The 26,527-nt window shown below is 39.8% G+C and overlaps 1 long non-coding RNA gene across 2 annotated transcripts in view; it reads left to right on the forward strand.

Annotated features, from left to right (window-relative positions):
* LOC103014298 (uncharacterized) overlaps window positions 1-26,527 on the forward strand; it is a 434,243-nt gene that overhangs the window by 98,686 nt on the left and 309,030 nt on the right. For both annotated transcript variants that reach the window (XR_449595.2, XR_009007198.1), the window contains one exon: window positions 10,164-10,227. This is a non-coding gene — a long non-coding RNA (uncharacterized LOC103014298). The remainder of the gene's footprint in view (window positions 1-10,163; window positions 10,228-26,527) is intronic.

Raw genomic sequence — 26,527 nt, forward strand, 5'->3', positions numbered from 1 at the left:
AGAACATGCTATATCTCTCCATCTGTTTGTATGATCTTTAATTTCTTTCATCAGTGTCTTATAGTTTTCTGCATACAGGTCTTTTTTCTCCTTAGGTAGATTTATTCCTAGGTATTTTATTCTTTTTGTGGCAATGGTAAATGGGAGTGTTTCCTTAATTTCTCTTTCAGATTTTTCATCATTAGTGTATAGGAATGCAAGTGATTTCTGTGCATTAATTTTGTATACTGCTACTTTCCCAAATTCATTGATTAGCTCTAGTAGTTTTCTGGTCGCCTCTTTAGGATTCTCTGTGTATAGTGTCATGTCAGCTTCAAACAGTGACAGCTTTACTTCTTCTCTTCTGATTTGGATTCCTTTTATTTCTTTGTCTTCTCTGATTGCTGTGGCTAAAACTTCCAAAACTATGTTGAATAATAGTGGTGCGAGTGGACAACCTTGTCTTGTTGCTGCTCTTAGAGGAAATGGTTTCAGTTTTTCACCATTGAGAATGATGTTGGCTGTGGGTTTGTCATATATAGCCTTTATTATGTTGAGGTAAAGTCCCTCTATGCCTACTTTCTGGAGGGTTTTTATCATAAATGGGTGTTGAATTTTGTTGAACGCTTTTTCTGCATCTATTGAGATGATCATATGGTTTTTATCCTTCAATTTGTGAATATGGTGTATCACATTGATTGATTTGCATATATTGTTGAAGAATCCTTGCATTCCTGGGGTAAACCCCACTTGATCTTAGTGTATGATCCTTTTAATGTGCTGTTGGATTCTGTTTGCTAGTATTTTGTTGAGGATTTTTGCATCTCTGTTCATCAGTGATATTGGCCTGTAGTATTCTTTCTTTGTAACATCTTTGTCTGGTTTTGGTATCAGGGTGATGGTGGCCTCGTAGAATGAGTTTGGGAGTGTTCCTCCCTCTGCTATATTTTGGAAGAGTTTGAGAAGGATAGGTGTTAGCTCTTCTCTAAATGATTGATAGAATTCGCTTGTGAAGCCATCTAGTCCTGGGCTTTTGTTTGTTGGAAGGTTTTTAATCACAGTTTCAATTTTAGTGCTTGTGATTGGTCTGTTTATATTTTCTTTTTCTTCCTGGTTCAGTCTTGCAAGGTTGTGCTTTTCTAAGAATTTGTCCATTTCTTCCAGGTTGTCCATTTTACTGGCATATAGTTGCTTGTAGTAATCTCTCATGATCCTTTGTATTTTTGCAGTGTCAGTTGTTACTTCTCCTTTTACATTTCTAATTCTATTGATTTGAGTCGTCTCCCTTCTTTTCTAGATGAGTCTGGCTAATGGTTTATCAATTTTGTTTATCTTCTCAAAGAACCAGCTTTTAGTTTTATTGATCTTTGCTATTGTTTCCTTCATTTCTTTTTCATTTATTTCTGATCTGATTTTATGATTTCTTTCTTTCTGCTAACTTTGGGAGATTTTTGTTCTTTCTCTAATTGCTTTAGGTGTAAGGTTAGGTTGTTTATTTGAGATGTTTCTTATTTCTTGAGGTAGGATTGTATTACTATAAACTTCCCTTAGAACTGCTTTTGCTGAATTCCATAGGTTTTGGGCCGTCGTGTTTTCATTGTCATTTGTTTCTAGGTATTTACTGATTTCCTCTTTGATTTCTTCAGTGATCTCTTGGTTATTTAGTAGTGTATTGTTTAGCCTCCATGTGTTTGTATTTTTTTTAATAGGTTTTTTTTCCCTGTAATTGATATCTAGTCTCATAGCATTGTAGTCAGAAAAGATACTTGATACGATTTCGATTTTCTTAAGCTTACCAAGGCTTGATTTGTGACCCAAGATATGATCTATCCTGGAGAATGTTCCATGAGCACTTGAGAAGTGTATTCTGTTGTTTTTGTATGGAATGTCCTATAAATATCAATTAAGTCCATCTTGTTTAATGTATCATTTAAAGTTTGTGTTTCCTTATTTATTTTGATATTGGATGATCTGTCCATTGGTGAAAGTGGGGTGTTAAAGTCCCCTACTATGATTGTGTTGCTGTCGATTTCCCCTTTTATGGCTGTTAGCATTTGCCTTATGTATTGAGGTGCTCCTGTGTTGGTTGCATAAATATTTACAGTTGTTATATCTTCTTCTTGGTTTGATCCCTTGATCATTATGTAGTGTCCTTCTTTGTCTCTTGTAATAGTCTTTAAAGTCTATTTTGTCTGATATGAGTATTGCTAGTCCAGCCTTCTTTTGATTTCTATTTGCATGGAATATCTTTTTCCATCCCCTCACTTTCAGCCTGTATGTGTCCCTAGGTCTGAAGTGGGTCTTTTATAGACAGCATATATACTGGTCTTGTTTTTGTATCCATTCAGCCAGTCTGTTTCTTTTGGTTGGAGCATTTAATCCATTTACATTTAAGGTAGTTATTGATATGTATGTTCCTATTACCATTTTCTTAATTGTTTTCGGTTTGTTATTGTAGGTCTTTTCCTTCTCTTGTGTTTCCTGCCTAGAGAAGTTCCTTTAGCATTTGTTGGAAGGCTGGTTTGGTGGTGCTGAATTCTCTCAGCTTTTGCTTGTCTGTAAAGGTTTTAATTTCTCTGTTGAATCTGAATGAGATCCTTGCCAGGTAGAGTAATCTTGGTTGAAGGTTTTTCCCTTTCATCACTTTAAATATGTCCTGCCAGTCCCTTCTGGCTTGCAGAGTTTCTGCTGAAAGATCAGCTGTTAACCTTATGGGGATTCCCTTGTATGTTATTTGTTGTTTTTCCCTTGCTACTTTTAATATTTTTTCTTTGTAATTAATTTTTGATAGTTTGATTAATATGTGTCTTGGCGTGTTTCTCCTTGGATGTATCCTGTATGGGACTCTCTGCGCTTCCTGGATTTGAGTGACTATTTCCTTTCCCATATTAGGGAAGTTTTCAGTTATTATCTCTTCAAATATTTTCTCAGACTCTTTCTTTTTCTCTTCTTCTTCTGAGACCCCTATAATTCAAATGTTGGTGCCTTTAATGTTGTCCCAGAGGTCTCTGAGACCATCCTCAATTCTTTTTGTTTTTTTTTTCTTTATTCTGCTCTGCAGCAGTTATTTCCACTGTTTCATCTTCCAGTTCACTTATCCGTTCTTCTGCCTCTTTTATTCTGCTATTGATTCCTTCTAGAGAATTTTTAATTTCATTTATTGTGTTGTTCATCATTGTTTGTTTGCTGTTTAGTTCCTCTAGGTCCTTGTTAAACATTTTTTTGTATTTTCTTCATTCTATTTCCAAGATTTGAGATCATCTTTACTATCATTACTCTGAATTCTTTTTCAGGTAGACTGCCTATTTCCTCTTCATTTGTTAGGTCTGGTGTGTTTTTACCTTGCTCCTTCATCTGCTGTGTGTTCCTCTGTCTTGTCATTTTGCTTAACTTACTGTGTTTGGGGTCTCCTTTTCGCAGGCTGCAGGTTCATAGTTTCTGTTTTTTTTGGTGTCTGCCCCCAGTGGCTAAGGTTGGTTCAGTGGGTTGTGTTGGCTTTCTGGTTAAGGTGACTGGTGCCTGTGTTCTGGTGGATGAGGCTGGATATTGTCTTTCTAGTGGGCAGGACCGCATCCGATGGTGTGTTTTTGGGTGTCTGTGACCTTATTATGATTTTAGGCAGCCTCTCTGCTAATGGGTGGGGTTGTGTTCCTGTCTTGCTAGTTGTTTGGCATAGGGTGTCCAGCACTGTAGTTTGCTGGTCATTGAGTGGAGCTGGGTCTTACCGTTGAGACGGAGATCTCTGGGAGAGCTTTCACTGTTTGTTATTATGTGGAGCTGGGAGGTCTCTGGTGGACCAATGTCCTGAACTCGGCTCTCTCACCTCAGAGGCACAGGCCTGACACCCGGCCGGAGCACCAAGACCCTGTCAGCCACACAGCTCAGAAGAAAAGGCAGCAAAAGAAAGAAAGAAAGAATAAAATAAAATAAAGTTATTAAAATTTAAAAAATTATTAAAAATAAAAAAATTAAAAAGTCATAAAAGAAAGAAAGAAAGAAGAGAGCAACCAAACTAATAAACAAATCCACCAATGATAACAAGCACTATAAACTATACTAAAAAAAAGACAAAGAGAACCCTAGGAGAAATGGTAAAAGCAAAGCTATACAGACAAAGTCACCCAAAGAAGCATACCCATACAAACTCACAAAAAGAGAAAAAGGAAAAGAAAAAAAAAAAAAATATATATATATAAAAGGAAGAGAGTAACCAAATTAATAAACAAATCTACCAATGATAATAAACTCTAAGTACTAAACTAAGATAAACATAAAATCAGAAACAAATTAGATGCAGAAAGCACACCCCAAGTCTACGGTTGTTCCCCAAGTCCACCATCTCAATTTTGGGATTATTCATTGTCTATTCAGATATTCCAGAGATGCAGGGTACATCAAGTTGATTGTGGAGATTTAATCTGCTGCTCCTGAGGCTGCTGGGAAAAATTTTCCTTTCTCTTCTTTGTTCGCACAGCTCCCGGGGTTCAGCTTTGGATTGGGATCTGCCTCTGCGTGTAGGTCGCCTGAGGGCGTCTGTTCTTTGCTCAGACAGGACGGGGTTAAAGGAGCAGATGATTTTGGGGCTCTGGCTCACTCAGGCCAGGGGGAGGGAGGGGTATGGATGTGGGCGAGCCTGCGGCAGCAGAGACTGGTGTGACGTTGCAACAGCCTGAGGTGCGCCGTGCGTTCTCCCAGGGAAGTTGTCCCTGGATCACGGGACCCTGGCAGTGGTGGGCTGCACAGGCTCCCAGGAGGGGAGGTGTGGATAGTAACCTGTGCTTGCACACAGGCTTCTTGGTGGCGGCAGCAGCAGCCTTAACGTCTCATACCTGTCCCTGGGGTCCGCGCTGATAGCCGCGGCTCGTGCCTGTCTCTGGAGCTCCTTTAAGCGGCGCTCTTAATCCCCTCTCCTCGTGCACCAGGAAACAAAGAGGCAAGAAAAAGCCTCTTGCCTCTTCCACAGCTCCAGACCTTTTCCCAGACACACTCCTGGCTAGCTGTGACACACTAGCCCCTTCAGGCTGTGTTCACGCCGCCAACCCCAGTCCTCTCCCTGGGGTCTGACCTCTGAAGAAGCTGGAGCCTCAGCTCCCAGACCCCACCTGCCCCGGTGGGTGAGCAGACAAGCCTCTCGGGCTGGTGAGTGCTGGTCAGCACCCATCCTCTGTGCGGGAATCTCTCCGCTTTGTCCTCCACACCCCTGTTGCTGCACTCTCCTCTGTGGCTCTGGAGCTTCCCCCTCCCCCACCCCTGTCTCTGCTAGTGAAGGGGCTTCCTAGTGTGTGGAAACCTTTCCTCCTTCACAGCTCCCTCCCAGAGGTGTAGGTCCCGTCCCTATTCTTCTCTCTCTGTTTTTTCTTTTTTCTTTTGCCCTACCCAGGTACATGGGGAGTTTCTTGCCTTTTGGGAAGTCTGACGTCTTCTGTCAGCATTCAGTAGGTGTTCTGTAGGAGTTGTTCCACATGTAGATGTATTTCTGATGTATTTGTGGGGAGGAAGGTGATCTCCTCTTACTCCTCCGCCATCTTGAAGGTCTCTCTCGGCAATTTCTGTCTTTTAATTGTTGTTTTTAGACTAGGGACATTTAATGTTATCATTTATATGACTGGTTTAAAATCTATCATCTTGCTAGCTGTTTTCTATTCTTTCCTTCAGTTATTTGTTTATTCCTCTCTTTTTAATGCCTTTTCTCTTGTTAATTAAGCATCTTTTTATGTTTTCATTTTATCGCCTCTGTTGACTCATTTATAATATTAGCTCTTAAAAATAATTTCAGTGGCTACCTGAGTTTAAAATATACATCTTTACTAGAGTCTTGCTTCAAATAATATTTCATTTCATGCATTCTGTAAGGACCTTATAATAATATATTCCCTCAATCATTTGTGATTTACATATGCTATAAATGCACAATGTATTCCTACTATTTTTACTCGAATAATTATCTTTTAGAGCAATTAAAATTAATAAAAATGAATTCAATGTTACCTTCATTTCTTCCATTTCCAGCAATCATAACTTCTTTGTGTAGGTCCAAGTTTCAATCTAATATCATACTTTTTCTATCTAAACAATATACTTATTCTTCTAGCTTTATTGTGGTATAATTGACGTTCAAAAATTGTATATATTTGAAATTTTACAAGGTGAAACATCAGCAAGATGGCAGACTAGAAGGTTCAGATCCTTGTCTCTTCCACGAAAACAACTAAAACAATGGATAACTACAAATTGACAAAAATAGCTCTGGGAGAGCTCAGGACTACAATGAAGAAGCAGCAGAAACCCTGGGGAGTATAATAACTGAGGATTTCAGCATAGATAAGTATAAGAAGCATTTTACGTGTATCACCCCAACCCACAGTCTGGAGCAGCTTAGTGACAAGAGGGATACCCTCAGAGGGATTTCATGCTATGGGAAAATGAGAACAGGAGGACCACAGAAATCCTTGACACCTTCATGGACATTTGCAGCCTTTGCTACTGAGGATTCCTGCAGTCCTCACTGATGCTGAACTCAACTGATGGAGCTACCTAGAGTCCCTGCCACTGCCTCTCCTCCCTGGGGCTAGAGCTATTGCTGTGGTGAAACCCACCCTCAGGAGCCTGAGTTGCTGCTGCTCCCTGCTCTCCATGATTGGGATATCACAATGCCTTGCTATCTACTGAATTGGAGCTGCCACTAGGCTGTGCCGTACCTCCTGGATCCTAAGTCATGCTTTGACCCTCCATCACTAAGGCTATGTAGCTGGTGCTCTGTATCTGCACTGTAGATCCTGAGTTCCAGATATGACCTACCTTCATCAGGGCTGTGCTGTTGCTGCTCAACACCCTGCCCACCTGGGACCTGAGTTGGGACCTTGACCTGCCAACCCTGGACCCATACCATTGCTGTATCCAGCACCATGCCCCGCCAAGTCACCTCGATGAGCACCAGAAACCCATACCCCGGTTCCATGGGTGATCTGCATATGCCTACACCTCAAACACTGGTGCCATTAATGCTTTCTGCCCCTGTGCCCCAAGCCCCAGATGCCATAGTAAATCCGTGTGCCCCTGAGCCCAGGACCCTGGCTCCACTGCCATTCACTTCATTTTTTTAAAAATAAGTTTATTTTATTTATTTATTTTTGGCGGCTTTGGGTTTTCATTGCCGTGCGCGGGCTTTCTCTAGTTGTGGCTCGCAGGCTCTAGAGCACAGGCTCAGTAGTTGTGGCACACGGGCTTAGTTGCTCTGCAGCATGTGGGATCTTCCCGGACCAGGGCTTGAACCCATGTCCCCTGCATTGGCAGGTGGATTCTTAACCACTCCGCCACCAGGGAAGCCCCACTTCATTTATGAAGTTTATCTACAGCTCCCTCCCCTCCTCACCACCCACACATATACACATACCTCATGCTTGGTTAAGATAATTTCCTCAGAGAGATGCTTAATCCAACCCCATCTATCAGTGCTAGGGTTCACATGCTCTCTCTCTTTCTCTCTCTCTGGATTTCTCGGCTTGAGTCTCACACAGGTGGCCTGATTTCTTCTAGATGTGAAGTAACTCCATTGTATTATCCCTTGCCACACCCTAAGAGGGAAGCAAAGGTGCAAGTGTACTATTCTAGTCCCCTAAGACATAGAGACTTAGCCTTAGCATCAGGACCAGTTAATTGGGCCCTGAAACAGCCCAGTTCAGGTTTGAGGCTGGAACACTTCTGCTCTGTGCTATTGTTTCTCTGTCTTTTGGAATCACAGAATCATAGTGTCTCAGGCTTGGAGGAAATCTTAAAGACCAAGCATGTAATAGTTCTCAACTTTCATTCTGTCACAACAAAAGGAAGAATAAATATAGACAAGGATAAGAATCTCCCATTGATGTAGGTCAGTAAAGTTTATTCACTACGAAGATAATTTGGTTTGTGGGTATGTGCAATTCTTTTCTTTCAATTCTCTTAGCTATTCTATACCTGTCCAATAGTTTTTATTTCTTGTATCTGATCAACTGATTTAATTTATATATTAAAAATTCAATCACAAATATTCTATATTTGTAGTAATAAATTACCTGTGATAAACACAATCGCCTAAGTGATTGTGGCCACAGCCATGTGTCAGAAAGCAAAGTTGAAAACTTCTGTACCTAGTCTAACTCTTCACCTGACTTTTGAGATCCCTGTACATTTCTGTCAAATAATTATTCATCCTATACTTGCATACCTCCAGTGGCAGGGAAATGACTTGCTTCTTCCTGAGGGAACTCCAATTATTAATAAGCTCAGTCTAGATGGAGCTGAAATCTCTCTCTGAAATTTTTCTCCATTGGTTTTATTGTATATTCTCAGGCCATGTAGGAAGTATCTGTGAAGAGGTCATGAGACATGGCAGACTTTCGGCTCTTTCCTTGTGGTCTTGGCCAAACCTCTGATGGTACCACTGGACTTGGTGTAGTCTTTTTGGATTACAGGGAATTTTGCTTGATGATTAGGGCTGATTAGCATTCTTGAAGCAGAGATGAAAGAGAGCATTTTGAAGCACGTCCAACCAAGAGAAGCATGTGGAGCTAGTCCACTGGGAGAACCTAGAGATGAGGCAAACACAGAGAAGATGCCCTTTGCCTTCTCTAAACATCACTGAATACCAGTCTCACCCAAAGGAGCAGTAGAGTCTAAGAAAGGAAATTCATCTCCATGGGAATGAATCCTGATCCACAGTATGAGGGCAAATAGAATTATTTTCTGGACACAGCAAGAGTTTATAGATGGAATAAGTATTCAAGAATCTGGATTTCAGAAAGAGAATGCCTGGGTTTGAATCAAAGCTCTCCCATGCCATTTTGGACAGATTCTTTAATCTCTCTAAACATTAGCTTCTTCATCTGTATATTGGGGATAATAATAGCACTATGTCATAGGGTTATTATGGGAATTAAATGTGATAAGTTATGTAAAGGATCACTAAGAGCATTATTATTTATTCTTAAAAATTTACATTCAAGTTAAAAAAAGATAAAAATTTCAGGGTTAAGGTAGTTCACTTATCTTTCAAAATTCAAAATTTTGACTCATTAAATGACCTCCGCCTTCTCTTTTTGTTCCCCTCTTGTGTTTAGAAGCAAAAGATAGCTTTGCCAATCTCATCTGGGCAGCTCTTTTCAAAGACTGTTGATAAGTATGGAAATACTGCACTTAAACCTGTGAGCTTAATGATAAGTACCATCATGAGACTGCTGGTTGTACCTTTCTCTCCATGGGTATTCAAATGTATGGGACATTTCTTCTCTGCTACATACACCCTCTCCAAAATATCTTGATTCAACTACTTGGATTAGGGATTCTGTGCAGACATAGCCAACATTGTTGCTGGAGGAAAAATAAGAGGCCCAAGTGAGAATAATCACAGCCTGGGGATAAAAGAAGAATAAAGGGAAGAAACAATTGCACTCTTTATGAAGAGCATTGAAACCAACATTTGAGCCACCTACAATAAGTACATGTTCCAATAAAATACATGTTCCACGATAGTGTCTTTCAAATTTTAACTGATAGACCAAAAATGGTGTCTTATTGCTTGATTTAACTGAAGTTGAGCATTTTGTCATATATTTATAAGCCAAAGTATTTCTTTTATTGTGAACTTTTTGTTCATGTCTTCTGCCCATTTTTATTGGGTTGTGTATGTCTTATTTATAATAGGTTGTTTTATTGTTATTCTTGTGTAGTTTATTAACCTTATTCTTGTTGGTTTGTAAAAATAACTCTTTACATGTCAGGAAAATGATCCCTTTTACCTGAAGAAGTTTATATATTTTACATAGTTGAAATAATGACATGACAGTATCTAAAATATAAATCAGGAAAGTATCAATATGTCTAAGTTCTGGAAAATGATTGTGTGTGTATGTGTGTGTGTGTGTGTTCATTTTATGTGCTCTATTTGCAATATGAGCATACACTATCCCCAGATCAGTACTTATTCCTAATTAAAAGAAAGCAGAGAACATAAGTTCAATTTTTATTACTGCTTCTTTTAAAAAAGCATCTCTTTCTTATAGACTTAACAAAGATGCTTGATACATGTGTACCACTTTTGTTCTCTAAGAGTTTTATTTATACATTTTAGTCTTAAATACATGTCAAGATTGGGTAAGAATTTAGTTTAAGAATACCACAGTTTTTATTTTCTCTGTTTTTTCTTTTAGATAGAGCATTGAGCAGCAATCGTATTTTGCTTAAGGAAGCTCACTGCATACAGTTGTTGCCAAGGTACTGTGTTATGCCCTTATACTGTTTGGGTATATCTGAGTGTAATTTCTTGTTTCTCCTATTTCTACCAGTAATGTCTAGCACTGTTTTAAACTTGGGGTGTTCAGTAATGCTTGGTAACTAGTTAACTAGTAACAAGCCAATTGGTGTACTATTAATATTCATCATAGCAGCAATAGTAGTGGAAGTAGTCTTTAGAGTTGTTGTTTTTAACATTTCTTCTGTGGGATATAAGAAAAGAGGAAGACATGGTCAGTTTCATCATCTGGAAAATATTACTGGAAACACTAATGGTATTTTTCCCTATGAGATTTTGTTTTTAAGTTTGAAAGAATTAATACATGTAAAGCACATGGACTCATGCCTAATATATAACAACCTCCCCACAAAAATTAGCTTTTATTATCATCCACCAATAGTAAATCCTAATTCAAGAAAAAACATTTCCACTCAAATTTCCCTGAGCCACTGAGGCATATTAATAACTCTTCTTTTTCTGGAGGCAGTTCTGCTCCCAGATGTAAGTGTTAGGACTTGAGAGAAGCCCATAGAAGTTAGACGTTTGCATCAGGGTCAAATTTGTCCATGAAAAGGGTATTCTTTCTCCATTCCCAGTAAAACAGAGTGCTCAGCAGTGCTTAAATCACTCCCTAAATCTCCTAAATTAAGTCCTTTTCTAGGAAAATTACCCGAGAGGAGGGAGGGAAGCAACTGCAAGTCATCCAGTATTGTGTGTATACTGAGGACTTTAATTATATAGAGTTTGATCCTGTGCTTGACCAAGAAAGAAATGTGGTTCTTGCTAATGAGTTGAGCACATAGGCATTTGGGGATGTTCATTGTCAACAGTTCTTCCAGGAAGAGTTTCCCCTCCATTGTCGTGGTTCATTATTGGATTATATGATTTTCATTTTTTCCATCCCCAGACTTAACCACTTTAAATGCTCCATCCTTTGCAATCAAATACAATTCTTAAGCTTCATTTAGAAGCAACAATACTGGTGTTCTATGGAATGGAAAAAGAAAAGGAAGGAAAAAAAAAAAGATGAGATCTGATATACCAGAACACATCTTAAGAAATGAGAAGAAGATAAACCTGTCCCTAGAAACCCACACACTCCAGTATAGGGCCTAGTGTGGGTTCACAGGGGGCTGGGGTTTTACAGGCAGATTTCTGGGAAATAGGGTTTTGTTGGGGAGCCATAGAGCCATGGGCCTGTTGCAAAAATATTTTGGTGTCCTGTCTACGTAACAGCCGCTAAAACACTTCCAAAGGTAACAAATGCTAAAAATAATATAAACAAATATAGCCAACTTCCCTGGGTTAGGAACAAGCTTTGGAAATGTGAAGTGGTATAGGACTAAACCTCTGGATATAGAAAAAAAAAATCATTTTCCTCTGTAAAGCCTGGTTTGCTACATTTACCTCTTGGTTCCCGTCTCTGGCCATGCAGACAGGTGAGCACTTGGTCAGGAGTCCAAAGAACTCATTACAACACCACAACCTCATCTACCATCTCTATGAATCCATATCCTTGAGCCTTCTCTTATGATGGTCTGAGTCTGTTATCCTATGGAATGGAAAAAGAAAAGCAAGGAAAAAATAGAGATGTGATCTAATTTACCAGAACACACCTTAAGAAATGAGAAGAAGATAGACCTGTCCCTGGGAACCCACACACTCCAGTATAGGGCAAGTGCAGGGACTGAGATCATAGGGTTAAATGTAAGCAGATCCTTTCTAAGCAAGTTAGGCTGTTTTGATGAATACATTTTTGTGTGAAGTCGTGGGCTTTTTGACCACAAAATCATTAATCTTACCGCCCTTCCAGCTGCCTCCACCTCCCACACGCCCCCATTTCCCATGAATTTTTAGAGCGTTTTAAAATCAGCCTGAGACAAACTGACATGGAAGTATAAAATATAAGATTATTAGACTACATCTTGCATTTTAGGATTTTAGAGTTTCTTAGGCACTCAGGGAATTTCTCTTTCAGTTTCCTTGTTTTAGGAAAGAGCAGCAAAATGATTTCTACTTGAAGATCAGGTACTGCCCCTGTCCCACCCATAATCCCCAGGCCCTACTGTTCCAGTGCAGTTGGCGTGGCTGCCAAACTGGCATCTGCATCTCTTTGCCTGAGGGCTGTCACTGGCCTTTGAAGCCCACTCTGCCCACACATACGGCAGGCCAGAAATGCCTGGGGAATTACTGCCCTATACTCCAGCATCCTTTTGCCAGTGATAGACAGAAATTCATATATAAGTACCCCAGTTTCCTCCCCATCAGTTCCCACCTTTGCCTGTTAAACAATTCTGAGACATATGTTCTACACTGGATCCCAGGCAGTGGGACCCCAAGTTCCCAACAGTGATAAGTTTGATAGTTACTACCTCTAATATATTCATATGTATATATAATTAGAGTATATATAAATTGTAGTATAATAGTTCCCCCTATACTGGCATCCTTCCCTTCCCTGACTTAACTTCCCTATTACTCTACTTGCGTTCCCTAGATTACTTTCCAAATATCTGTCATTTGAGCACAAATCCTAATCTCAGGTTCTACTTCTGGGGGATTTCAAAGATACCTCTGCACCTTACACATACTTCTACAATGTTTTCCTAGCACAAGGTTTCCTAATGACTTGCTTTTGTAGCTATAGCCCTTGCTGGTTTATAGATTTGTTGATCTTTGTCAGTAGCTTTGCATCTTTGCTTTCTCAGGCTTTAGCACAGTTCTAGCATGTAGTAAGATGTGGTACGTCTTTGTGGCAATGAATTAAATTGAATTTTCAAGACTTCCTTACTGATTACTCCAGAACTTGAAGGAAGTACCAAGGGCTCTTGACTCCTGTGGTTCTCTTCATGCAACAGCATCATCCATGCCTTCTGTGGTGGACCTTTACTGCTGGTGACCACCCAGCATGCATTCCGCCCTAGACAATTTCAGTCCCTGTGGCTAGGGTGGGCCTTCCGATCCATGTAGTTTCCCTCTGACCCTAGTGATTTGTTCAGGGATCCAAACTGTTGCAACTGCTAGAAAAGAAAAGCCTGTTCTTTCCCTCTTTTTACTTCCTTCTCCCCTTCCTTCCTTCCTTCCTTCCTTCCTTCCTTCCTTCCTTCCTTCCTTCCTTCCTTCTTTCCTTCCTTCCTTCCTTCTCCCCTTTTTTCCTTCCTTCCTTCCTTCCTCCCTCCCTCCCTCCCTCCCTCCCTCCCTCCCTCCCTTCCTTCTCTATTTCTTTATTTCCTTCTTTTATTTATTCATTCATTATTACTAGAGTTACTGAGCTTATAAGAATGTAAGCCTAGAGCTTATTAATGAACTGCTTACTACCAAAAGAAGAGCGCCTGCTTAAAGAAAAACCAGTAGAATAAAAGGCAGAATGAGTGTTGAGGTGGGGGGCAGGGGGGAGAAAAAGAAGAGAGAGAGATTGAATCCTAAAGACACTGTTTTAGTGTTTGCATACAACTGTGCCTAAAGACCTTGAACTTTTCAACTGTGTAAGTCAACATATTACCATTTTTGCTTAAGTCAGTTGAGTTTCTTAGAGTCAAATACAAACTTCAGTTAAATTACCCACTTTGCACCAGACCCTGGCGAGGCAGAAGAGATTGAGATACACGTACTTTCACTGTCCATGGAGAATTTGCATATGAATGGGTGATTTGAGGAGTGATATTACAACACTATGCTCTTATTTTTTTTTAACTTTTTATTTTATACTGGAGTATAGTTGATCAACAATGTTGTGTTAATTTCAGGTGTACAGCAAAGTGATTCAGTTACACATATACACGTATCAATTCTTTTCCAAATTCTTTTCCCATTGAGGTTGTTACGTAATATTGAACAGAGTTCCCTATGCTATATAGCAGGTTCTTGTGGGTTATCCATTTTAATACAGCAGTGTGTGCATGTCAATCCCAAACTATCCCTCCCCTCCACCCTTCCCCGATGGAAACAATAAGTTCGTTCTGTAATTCTGTGAGAATTTTCCTTTTTCTGGAGCAACCATGTTTCTTCTTCGCTTTCACAAGAGACAAAGAAGCTGGGTTATTTTCTTTTCCATTTCCCCAGTCACGCAAAACTCCTTCCTAGTACTTTTTTTTTAAGCGGGCAGCATATCCTCGTTGTTTGTTCCATATGATGAATGTCGCCATTGCTTATTAACCTCCAAAATAGGCAGCTCCCACCATTAGGGCTTATGGTCTGTATGAGACAACATAAAAACAAGACACAGTCTCCCCCATGCACATTTCAAATGAAATGTAACAGAAGAGAAATAAATAAAAATGGAAGAAAATGCCTTAAATGGTTTATGTTGGAAAATGTTATATGGGCAATAATGGTACTTATATGGGCTTTGGTCAGAGACTTTGATAATGAAGGTTAAAAGAGGGAATGTTACAAAAAATGTTCACTGTTCATAGAAATAAATCTCTGGTATGAACCAGAATGAAATAAACAGAGTTGCAGGCGCCAAGAGCAGCTGGGGTGACCTCAGTCTCAGGTTGGTAATAGCCAGACTCACTGAAACCACACACTTTCACCTCAGCAGGATTCACTTAGCTCTCCATCACAGGGACATTGAGTTCCATGGGCCTTGGGGGTGGCTCTTCAGCTGTCTCACTGAAAGATAAAGGCCTCCTCGTCTCTGGCATTCTTTCTCCTTAGGTTCTGGCAGGGTTTCCAGCGACCCCGCCTTTCTAGGTTAAGTATCAGTCCAGAAGTTTCAAATGCAAATGCCCAGCAGCAGGTTGTAAATGAGTGAAGTGGACTCGGAGGGGATAGTGGCAAATTGGAGAAAACATGCCCCGTCTGAAAAGGTGACCACTGCTCAGCTCCAGCTGACAGTGGGAATGCCAGCTTGGTGGGGTCAGACCTTTGCTTTTTCAAGGGTAAGCTGGAAATCTGAGTTTTCTGATTTTTTTTTCTGATTTTTAAATGTTCATAACTTATTCCTGTTGTAATATATGAACACATTTGTGTGTTTATATATATTAATATATATCTATATAGATATTTATGGGGGTAGGAGAAGAATACGTGTCTATGGGACAGAACTGGCTTAGCAGCAGCCAGTTTGGAATCTATCGCTAAGTGAATGCTGAGATTATAAGTATCATTGTTTGGTTTCATTGATTATTGCTGTCAAGTTGTCAGATAAAGGTCCTCCACAGTGTATGGCCCTGGAGGTAAGAGCTTATGCTGTATTTGAAACAGCCATTCATTAGTATGTACTATGTGCTGGGCATTTTGCAATGAACTTTACATGGATTATTTCATTATATTCTCCTTACCTTCCTAAAAGAGAAGCACTAATGTTGGCCCATTTATAGTAGGGGAAACTGAGGTTTCCAGAAATGAAGTATTCGACCACAGTTATTGTATAGGACACCCTTTGTACAGCACCTCACATCATCTTGACCTTCAGCCAAGGCTACCACTCCACCTCATGTGCTTCTCTCTGGCTTCCTTTGGTTGCATTAAGATGTTAACACATCATGGGGTAACCCTCTGCCAATGGGGCAGGAGCTGATGGATAAAGGCTTTTGTCCCTGGCTGACAGTTCAGACACATATTCCATAAGACTCCTCAGAAGGCCTTGTGTGAAGTAACCAGTTGCCTGTAGCAGTTAACACTTTCTTGTGTGGGTTTGTCCTCTTGTCCCTGTTCACCTCCCTGCCCCTCATTTAGGGGATCACATTCCCCCAGTAAACTACCTACACATGCCACGTCTTCATCGCAGGCTTTGCCGTCAGGCAACTTAAGCTAAGGTAGTGAGTGGTGAAGCTGGAATTTAAATCTAAGTTTGGCTTGTCCCCAGGTGAATACTTTATCAAACCAGTCACTAAAGTCTTTATGTGATTCCTTTACCAGGTTCTTTCAAGTCTGATTGGTCATGAAATAAAGCTTTGGAGCAAAAAAGGCTCTAAAAGGATTCTTGATCAACAAGAAGGGAAGATAGTGATGTAGGGTAGTTGGTACACAGAAATCCAATGGAGAGGAGAAAAAGGGCAAAATTTTAGTTCATAATGTAGGTTTTTTTGTGGCACCTCTTATGTGTTTGGCACTGTGCCAACTACTAAGGAAGGCCCACGGAACTATGGAAGTGAAGACTATGGTGATAAAGACCTACTTCCAAAGATTTTCAGTGACTTTAGGCAAGGATGTCAATTTCAAATGCCTGCAGGGGCAGGTAAGACCCTGAAGTTAAACTAGCCTGGTTTTTGTTTGCATATCAAACACAAATGCATTTTCTTCACTCCTACACAGAATTAGGCTTTAGGTTTTCCTCCATTTTTCTTCCAGTACATGGCTATCCCAGTTTGCTCATTTTCCCACTTTAGATAGAGATGTAGGTACAAAAAATATTTTGTTTTAATTAATTAATTAAAAATTGAGATATAATTGACATATAACATTGTTTAAGTATAAGGTGAACAACATGTTTGTTTGATACACTTATGTATTGCAACATGATTATAATAGTGTTAGCTTTAGCTAACACTTCTGTCCCGTCACATAATTATCATTTGTTTTTGTCGTGAGAACAATTAAGACCTAGTGTCTTAGTAACTTTGAAGTTTATAATACAGTATTGTTGACTGTACCCACTATGCTGTGCATTAGATCGCCAGAACTTATTTATCTGCCAGTTTCAAGTTTGTACCCTTTAACACCATCTCCCCATTTACCCTACCCCCACCCAGCTCTCAGTAACCACCATACTACTCTCTATTTTTACTAGTTCAGCTTTTTTAAATTGCAAATATAAGTGATATCATACAGTATTTGTCTTTCTCTGTCTGACTTATCTCACTTAGCATTATACTCTCAAGGTCCATCCATATCGTTGGAAATGGCAGGATTTTCTTCTTCCTCATGGCTTTATAATATTCCATTATATATGTATACCACATCTTCTTTATCCATTTATCTGTTGACACTTAGATTGTTTCCATATCTTGTCTATTACAAATAATGCTGTAACGAACATGGATGTGGATCTTTGAGAGACTGATTTCAGTTCCTTCTACCCAGGAGTGGAATTGCTGGATCATCTGGTAGTTAAATTTTTATTTTTTTGAGGAACTGCCATCCTCTTTTCTACAATGGCTGTTCCATTTTACATTCCCATCAGAAGTGTTCCCTTTTCTCCACATTCTTGCCAACATTTGTTATCTCTTGTCTTTTAGATGATAGGCATTCTGACAGGTGTGAAGTCCTATCTCATTTTGGTTTTGATTTGTATTTTCCTGATGATTAGTGATGTTGAGTGCCTTTGTATGCACCTATTCGCCATTTGTATGTCTTCTATGGTAAAACGTCTTTTCGGGTCCTTTGCCCATTTAAAAATTGGATTATTTCCTTTTTTTCCTCTTGAGTTTTATGAGTTCTTTATATATTTTGGATGTTAACCCCTTATCAGAGATATGGTTTGTGAATATTTTCTCCTATTCCATAGGCTGCCTTTTCAATTTATTGATTGTTTCCTTTGCTATGCAGAAGCCCTTTAGTTTAATGTAGTCCTACTTATTTCTGTTAGCTTTTGTTGCCTTTGCTATTGGTGTCTTAGGCAAGAAATCATTGACAAGACCAATGTCAAGGATGTTTTTCCCTATGTTTTCTTCTTGGAGTTTTACGGTTTCAGGTCTTACATTTAAGTCTTTGATCCACTTTGAGTTAATTTTTGTCAGTAGTGTAAGATAGCAGTCTAGTTTCATGTTTTTGCCTGTGGATATCCAGTTTTCCCAACACCGTTTATTCAAAAGACTGTCCTTTCTCCACTGCATGTTCTTGGCACACTCCTCAATAATTAGTTGACCATATATGCATGGTTTTATGTCTGGGCTCTGTATTGTGTTCCACTGGTCTATGTGCCTGTGCATTCCTTACAACTCTAAGGAAAACAGCCACTTAAGGTTAATGACAAATGGCAACCAATCCTGTCTTCCTGTCAAGGGAACATGATGGAGTCTGGGAACTGGGGAGGCTGGCCCCTCTATGAGCTATGAGTCAGCTCCAGCTGGCTGTCACTCTGCAGGAATGTAGGTCCCCTTATGCCAGATCGCCTACTTGTTCAAGAGTAATAAGAAACCCAGAAATGTTTGTGAAATCTCCAGATTTTTAAATGTTAACAGTGATTTCAAATTTCTTAAAAACAGTAGGCAAGTCAACCCTGATAGAGCAAACAGAACACATCTGCAGGTTGCATTTTACACACAGGCCATCAGTTTGCTCTCTGTGTTTTAGGCTCAGACCTCTTTTTCCTCCAAAGTCCTTGAGCTGCACCATATTTTCCTGGGAGAGGCGCAAGGCTGGGAAAAGTGGCACAGGGCAGGGGCCACCATTGAATTTGTCTCTTAGGATTGTCTTCACTTTCTATTTCTAGGGGAAGTAGGTTAAGACTTGTTTATCTATTTGTGTGTGTGTGTGTGTGTGTGTGTGTGTGTGTGTGTGTATGTGGGCATGTGCACTTGCTAAGGGTTCAGAAATAGACCTAATTTAAGAAAAACACACAAATATCTATGTTGATTTTCTTCAGAAATAATGACAAGGCCAAGAAAAAACAAATTAATTATCCAAATAGGTGGCTTTTGCTGGTGGATGGCAGTATTTGAACATGGTAGGTAGACTGTTAAAAAAAAAGAGAGAGAGAGAGAGGAGTCTTAAATCAGGAAGAAGGGAGTGTAGGACTTCCATTTTTTTCTTTGTGTAAAATTATCGTGTCCCCTGACCAGATTTCTATTGGCCTTGATGATTAGTTGGGTATTTTAGTAGTTCATTGTCTCAGCCTTTAGTAAGAGCCCCTCCTAAATGGGACTCACTATGTCATAACTGTATAAAATATTCATTAAGATGGTGCTTTTAATGGATTTGTTTGGAATGAACTCGAGTGGAGGGAGCCATCGCTGATTTGTGGAGCGTCAGGACTGTTTCAGGGTTGTGTCTGCCCCAAGCGCTGCCTTGTTCAACAAGGTCCTGTACCTGCCCTCTTTGCCTGCAGGCTCCAATCTGAGAGGAGACAGTGAGACCATACTGATGGGGTTTTTCAAGACTAGAAATTGTATTCCTTTTGTATAAGTGTGTTCCAACTTGGTGTTTTTCATATTGTGTTCCATGGAGGTGTGCTACCACTTGTCTGAATTACACTTGCCGCATAGAATTCATTGCCTAGTGTGTAAGGACTTGAACTCCAGAATTAGACACAATTAGCTTTGAATCCTGACTGTTTTCTACTAGTTGTGTGACCCTCAGGCAGATATCTCAGTATCTCCGAGCTTCAGCTTCCTCATCCTTTTAATCTAGAACAGTGCTAGTGTTTACTTCATACAGTATTTGAAAATTGAATGAGGATAGTTTGCAAAGTACGTAGCCTAGTGCCTAGGACATATTAGACACTTACTAACATTAGCCATTATTCTCTAAGTAGTACATACATCCAACGGCTACAACGTATCTGGGGCCACTGGAGGTTTGTATGGAGCTTTCTGCTAGACATATGCCCTTTGGTTCTTTTCTCACACCATCCTTGACAATAGAGCAGGGATAACTGAGCCCCCTGAAACAAATGCAACAATTGTGGACCAGAGAGGTTAAGGGGAATGATCAAGATTGCTCTGCAAATTAGTGATAAATCAGACCTGGGAATATAATTGAATATTTTGACTCCTTTCTCAACATTAATTGCAGCCCTTTTTAAAAATCAGATTAGGACCTTTTCTTTTCTCTTTATTTTTTGTAACCAGAGTACATCTGAATCTGAAATCATGCCATCATGACCTCTACTATTTAATTTCTGTGTGCACCTCTGTACTTTTAGTTCTGAGTAGTCACCTTCTTTCCATCCTTTTGAAATATGGTGACATGAAATAAAAAGTAACAAAGAACCCTCCCTATCTTAACGCTACCAATCTCAAAACCTGGAGTGCCTAGGCCCAGCCCCAGAGCCCAGCAAGGATGCTCTCATTATGTCCCACCCCATTCCATTCCCTCCTGGCTCTGAACACTGTGTATCTGTTAGAGGGACCTGTAATCCATTTGGGGAATGACCTTGGACAAATTACTTCACTTTTTGGGTCACTTTTTCTCTATCCTTAAAGTGGAAAAGATGATTAATTTCTTAATAAGGGAATAATAGTTCCCCATAAAGGTATGGAAGGCTTTTGACAGTGATCAATTTTGCCTGTTGCCTTCTGGGACTGGGTGGGGCTAGGGTTTTATTTTTATAATCTTCAAATTGAAGTCACAAATAATTTTCATAAGATTGCCGGAATAATGAAACAGCTGTTTCTCAGGGCAGGGGCCAGCGAAGTGGCAGGGATGGAGCAAGCACGTGGGAATGAGCCAGAGGCTGCCTCAGATAGACTATTCCTTGGCGTCTCAGTCCTGGGAGGGAAAAGAGGCTCATCAAGATCCTGATTAAGCAGGGATTGCCAACGGCACTCTTTGTATCCAGGCAAACAAGAGCTACCCCTCCCTTCTCCCTTTTACTCTTAAAACAAAAATCTATCAAGATTTAATCACATTGCTTTATCTCCAGGACCTACCCTCTGAATGTTCCTGAGAACATTTTGCTTTGTCTCCAGGCCCTCAAACACATGCCTCGATGGGAGTGTGGTCCCTTTAGGGTTTTTACTTGAGTGGAAGAAGCAAAGATTGCTTTTTGTTCCCCTTTGACTCTTTTCTGAATTAACATGAAATTGAAGATGACTGTAGTTAGGGGAAAAGAGAGACAGAGCCAGCGAGCGAGAGAGGCAGAGTGAGACAGAGTGAGACAGAGAGAGAGAGAAAGAGAACAATGAGAAGGGAAGCAAGGGAAGGAGGCTTGGAAAGCCAGTGCACAGAGTGTGTCTTGGAACCCGAGGGAAGCTCTGTGTTCATCAAGCTGATAGTTTCCTTCCAGTCCATCAGCAAAATGAAAACGCCTCACCCAGCCACATTTAAACCCTTTCATCTAGGTCTCTGAGACCCTTCTCTGGGGAGTGCTCTTAGGAGTGTGAATTCCTCCAAGCTGATTATCTCAGTGTAAGTGCAGATGCTACCCCCCACCCACCTTTGGTCCTCCTTCCGTTGTAACTGTCCTTTCTGGGCACTAGGACCAAACTGATGCCAGCACAACGGTGACTGAATATGAAATGTGTAATTGAGAAACAACATGGACACTGATGTCTCAGTATTAATTAATGGAATTTGATGTTTGTGACTGTCATATCAACCAGCCACTTTTTTCAGAAAATTAATTAAACCATGGGTAGGGGTTTGAAAGCTCCCTATACAAGGCTAAGGGCTGATTGGGAATCTTTGGGGTTGGGGAAGGGAGCTACATCTTTGGTTTAAGTTGTGTGTGAACTTTGCCTAAAACCGCAGACTTAGATTCCAGTGCTGAGAGAATGGGGAGGCATGTGGGGAAGGGGTCTTTGCTGCCTTTCACCCTTAATTCCTCCTCACCTTTGCCATTAGATTATTCCTTCCCACGTCCTCCCACTGCTATCCCTGCTCTGTGCAGGGTAAATCCACCCATTTGCCTACTAAGATGAAGTGCAGAATAAACAGTGACAAAAGAACTCCATGAGAAAAATTTTGATGGGGCTTGCTTGGATGCGGTCACCAGATGGCTTGTGTTAGAAAGGCCTGAATTTCAATATACCGTCCTTCTAAAATGTCCCTCAGTTGCATTCCTGGACCCTTCCTTCCTCCATCTCTTTTCTTTACTATTCTTTTTTTCCTGGTTGAACAGAAGTCATATTCATTTCAAATATTTTGAATAGCATTGTTTTCTGATTAGGAATTGAAATGATATATGTTCTCATCCTAAGAGAATCAATTGACAAACGGAAAAGTATGAAAAGAATGCCAATTGAGAAATAATAATATTGGAGTGTTAGTGGTGACAAGCTCTGTACTAGGTACTTTACATAAATGAGATCATATATTCTTTTAACAACCATGTGAGAAAGGTACTGTTATTATCTGTGTTTTGTAGATGAGAAAACTGAAACAGAGAGGTTACCTAACTTCCCCAAAGTCACAGAGCTGGTAAACAGTAGTATAGACTTTGAACCCAGGTGGTCTGACTTCAGAGCCTACTTTCTTATCCATTGTGCTCTGTCTTGCACCGTGCTGTGTCAACTTCACATCAAGAAAGACAGCTCCAGGGGGCTTCCCTGATGGCGCAGTGGTTGAGAATCTGCCTGCCAATGCAGGGGACAGGGGTTCAAGCCCTGGTCTGGGAAGATCCCACATGCCGCGGAGCAGCTGGGCCCGTGAGCCACAATTGCTGAGCCTGCGCGTCTGGAGCCTGTGCCCCGCGACGGGAGGGGCCGCGATAGAGAGAGGCCCGCGCACCGCGATGAAGAGTGGCCCCCGCTTGCCGCAACTGGAGAAAGCCCTCGCACGAACCGAAGACCCAACACAGCCAAAAATAAATAAATAAATAAATAAATAAATAAATAAATAAGAAAATCCTTTAAAAAAAAAAAAAAAAGAAAGACAGCTCCAGCTGGGGAGACCTCCAATCCCTCAGATTAGTTCTCCTGTGGAACATCTAGTCTGAGGAACTCACCACCCTCCATACTAAGGCTCTGTGCTCCACAGGCTTAGAAACCTGTTTTTTACAGGGATGAATTAACATTAACTGGTTCGCAGAAACAGCTGTGGTACCAAGAATATTCAACTTGTTAACTTACAAAGAGCAAGATCACAGTCTAGAAAGACTTACATCTACCTATCAGTACATCCTCACCCTGCAGCAGAACTGCATGGGAAGCTAACCAACAACTGTTTTCTTGCACTGGGTGCCTCGAATCAGTGCATGGGAGTCATTCAGCTGAGTGATCTTTCCAGAATCACCATTCTCCTCTTCCCCTACCTCCCTCATTACAAGAGTAATGGAAACCCTAATACACAAATGCGTGAAGCCAAGGCCGTCTCTCCCCTTTATCTCACGACTGACCACTCTCAATTCCGATAACACATTGTTTCTGTAGACTTCTTTCTACGATCAGTCAGGCTACAGTCAAGTCTTGTTGGTCTGGGAGTCATTCTGTCCTCTGAAGTTGGCATATCTCTGCCCATGTCTGCTAACTGCTAATTTAAAGCTCAAGTCTCAAAGGGCAGTTTTTAAAAACTTTATGCAAGTTTATTTTACATATCACAAAATTTTAATGGTAAAATTACACCCTTTAAAAATGTGTAATTCAGTGATTTTTAGGAAGTTTACCAGGTTGTGCAGCCACCCTCCTAACACTTTCATCACCCCAATAAGACCCATCATGCCCATTAACAGTTAATCTCTGTTCCCATCCTGGTTTCATAGAAATAAAATCCTGCAGTATGAGGTCTTTGTGTCTGGCTTCTTTCAATTACCATAATATTTTGGAGATTGATCCATATTGTAGTGTGTATCATTATGCATTCCTTTTTATTAGTGAATAGTGTTTCATTGTATGGGTATGTCATTTTATTTATCTATTCATCTGCTGATGATCATTTGAATTGTTTCCATTTTTTAGCTATTATGAATAACGCTGCTGTGAACATTCATGTGCAAGTCCTTGTGTGGTCATACGTTTTCATTTCTCTTGGGCAGATATCAATGAGTGGAATTGCCAGGTCATACGGTAGATATACATTTAACTTTTTGAGAAACATCCAAAATATTTTCCAAAGTGGCTTCATCAAATGGCCCGTTTTACTGTCCTAATTTCCAAGCTGTTGGGGTATCCATCATGTCAGCTCCCCAGGGCTGAAAATAAAAGGACTAAATATGGCCCATAATCTCATCCTTATTATTAACATTTTATTGATACATACAAAGTCATTATTTTATGTATAATATTGTGAAATACAAATGTACAAAATTGTATGCATAATGGAGTAAAATTTATATATGTATGTCTGTATTTCATGTCAGTAAAATGATGTATCTATATACAGATATGTATATAAATATTATACAAAAAAATAAACACATACACATACATTTGAGATCACACTATATTAATAATTGAACTTTTTAAACTTATAACTGAATCATGGTCATTTATCTGTATCATTAAATATGAAATAAATATGATTTTTAATATCTTAATAGTTTCCACATGGATATAACATAATTTTTTTAAACTAGTGTCCTATTTTTAGACTTTTGGATTGTGTTGTTTTACTTCTAAGTCATAACTTTAAATATGTATACCTTCAATTTTCACTTAAATTTTTATCTGGGCTGTTTCTCATGCATTTCTTGAATACTTATCCCTTTGATTTCTCATGGCCATATGTTCACACCTCATCAGGTTTTCCCTCTCTGTTGTCTCTTGGTACAATATGAAGTCTGGTCCCTTCGTCCAAGGAATCATTTAGAAAGCAAACTTCTGTTTAAAGTGTGTCTGTTTCCAATAATGTCAAAGCTGAAGGACAATGCAATTTAAAAAACAACCACAAGCAGGGTGAGTATAGATAATATTTTGGCTGAAATATTTAACTCCATAGTAGGGTTTTATATAAATCTTATCTGAGGATGGGGAAAGTGAGGTGACTTTTTAAGATTCTCACAGAGAATGTGGACATAGTAAGAATGATATCTTAATATAAAATACTAAGATGAGATAATGCCTTTAGTGACCTTCTAACACATTGCCACCTGTAAACCAAGCCTTCTAACTTGTAGAATAAATCCTCAGTGGAGGTCTGTTCATGTGACTGTTCAGTTCTCTTTATATGGTCATTCAAGATCCATCATGGTTTCCCAACCTACGTCACACCTTACCCAAACTGGGAAATTATCTCTTCCATCAGAAGAGACTCTTAACCTCCCAATCTTTTTTCCTCCTTTTTCTTTTTTAAATAACCGTTTTATTGAGATACACACATACCAAAATATCACCCTATTAAAATACATACTTCAGTGGTTTTTAGAACATTCATAGAGTTGTACGACTATCATCACTAATTTTAAAATATTTTCATCACCCCAAAAAGAAACCTAGTAACTCCCTTTTTCCTTTTCCCTCTGGCTCCTGGCAACCACTAATTTGCTCTCTGTTTGTACAGATTTACCTATTCTGGACATTTATATAAATGGAGTCATACAATATGTGACCTATTGTTTCTGGCTTCTATCACTTAGCATGTTTTGAAGGTTCATACATGTTGTAGCATGTATCAGTACTTCATTCCTTTTCTAGGCACAATAATATTTCGTTGTATGGCTATACCACCTTTTGTTTATCCATTCATCATTCAGTGATTCTACTTTCCTGGCTATTTGTATAATGCTGCTAGGAATATTCATATACAAGTTTTTTGGTTATAATACTTTATGGGCCAGTGGTAGTCCCCATGTCTTTGGATGAGTATCCCAAGGGCATTTTCATATACAAAAAGGAAAAAAAAAAAGGATCTGATAATTGGGATGCCCAAGGATGAGTTCATCAAACTCTTTTTTAAGGCCTTAAAGTCTGTGTAGTCTGATTCTTCCAATAAAATTGGGTCGGGGTTGTTGTTCTTTATGAAAACATGGAATTTTGGCCATAAGAAATTTGGAATCCAATTTTGGCAATAACCAACGAGCTAGAGAAAGCCTCACAATGGCACTTAGTTTTGGGTTTGGAGAAACTTAGGATACCATGAAGCCTATCTGGATCTAGGTGTGGTCCTTGTTCTTATGTCAGATGCCCTAAATACTGAACGTGGATTTGGGCAAACTGCAATTTTTTCTTGGCGACCTTATGTCCCTTTAAGGCTAAAAGCTTTAGCAAGTGGATGCTGTCTTCCTGTGAGGAGGCTTGAGAAGGAAAGCAAAGAAGCGAATCATCCACATATTACAACAATGTAGAACCTCTAGGGAACTTTATATCATCCAGATCAGCCTTCAGGATTTGTGAGAAATAAGAAGGACTCTCAGTAAAATCCCAAGGCATTATTGTCCGGGTGAATTGTTTTTCTTCCCAAGTGAAGGCAAAAAGGTATTGTCTAGCTTCATCAGCTAGAATACTAAAGAATGTACTGCATAAATCAATTGCAGTAAAGGGTTTGCTTCTAGTGGGAATGAATGTTAGTAATGTATGAGGATTAGGAACAACAGTCTTGGGGGATAACAATGCTGTTTATTGTGTCAAGGTCCTGGACAAATCTCCACCCTTGGCCCCTAGGTTTTCTCACAGGTAAAATGGGAGTGTTGTAGGGACTAGTAAAAGAGGTAGTGAGGCCTTGTGACTTGTAATATTCTGTTATGAGTTTTATGCCCTGAAGGGCTTCTTCACTCATAGGGCATTGATTAATTCTGGGGAG

The sequence above is a fragment of the Balaenoptera acutorostrata genome, chromosome 2 (assembly GCF_949987535.1).
Source record: "Balaenoptera acutorostrata chromosome 2, mBalAcu1.1, whole genome shotgun sequence".
In the NCBI taxonomy this organism is placed as follows: domain Eukaryota; kingdom Metazoa; phylum Chordata; class Mammalia; order Artiodactyla; family Balaenopteridae; genus Balaenoptera; species Balaenoptera acutorostrata.